This window comes from Trachymyrmex cornetzi, unplaced genomic scaffold (assembly GCF_001594075.2).
Source record: "Trachymyrmex cornetzi isolate Tcor2-1 unplaced genomic scaffold, Tcor1.1 scaffold264, whole genome shotgun sequence".
In the NCBI taxonomy this organism is placed as follows: domain Eukaryota; kingdom Metazoa; phylum Arthropoda; class Insecta; order Hymenoptera; family Formicidae; genus Trachymyrmex; species Trachymyrmex cornetzi.
The window spans coordinates 101,112-101,884 of NW_017297313.1; positions in this window are offsets into that span (position 1 = coordinate 101,112).

The window sequence follows — 773 nt, forward strand, 5'->3', positions numbered from 1 at the left end:
TTCGATTTTTGGGAGAACCAGTAGCGTTGGATGATTCATAATGCAGAACTATGTTTCTCAGGACTAGAACAACTCAGAACAAAAAGTTCTCGACTGGACAAGAGGAGGAATCGCGCGTTTACTCTTGATGGTGGATGCAAAAATATGGATTTTTTTCGATTTTTGGGAGAACCAGTAGCGTTGGATGATTCATATTGCAGAACTATGTTTATCAGGACTAGAACAACTCAGAAGAAAAAGTTCTCGCCTGGAACAAGAGAGAAATCGCGCGTTTACTCTTGATGGTGGATGCAAAGATATGTTTTTTTTTCGATTTTTGGGAGAACCAGTAGCGTTGGATGATTCATATTGCAGAACTATGTTTCTCAGGACTAGAACAAAAAGTGCTCATCTGGAACAAGAGAGGAAGCGCGCGTTTACTCTTGATGGTGGATGCAAAAATATGGATTTTTTTCGATTTTTGGAAGAACCAGTAGCGTTGGATGATTGATAATGCAGAACTATGTTTCTCAGGACTAGAACAACTCAGAACTAAAAGTTCTCGACTGGAACAAGAGAGGAAGTACGCGTTTACTCTTAATGGTTGATGCAAAAATACGGATTTTTTTCGATTTTTGGGAGAATCAGTAGCGTTGGATGATTCATAATGCAGAACTATGTTTCTCAGGACTAGAACTACTGAAAATATAAAATTCTGCGTTGAGATAAGGAGATTGTACCTTTTCTTTTTGTCGGAGCCTTTGTTTGTTGAAAAACGTTTATTTTTTATTTTT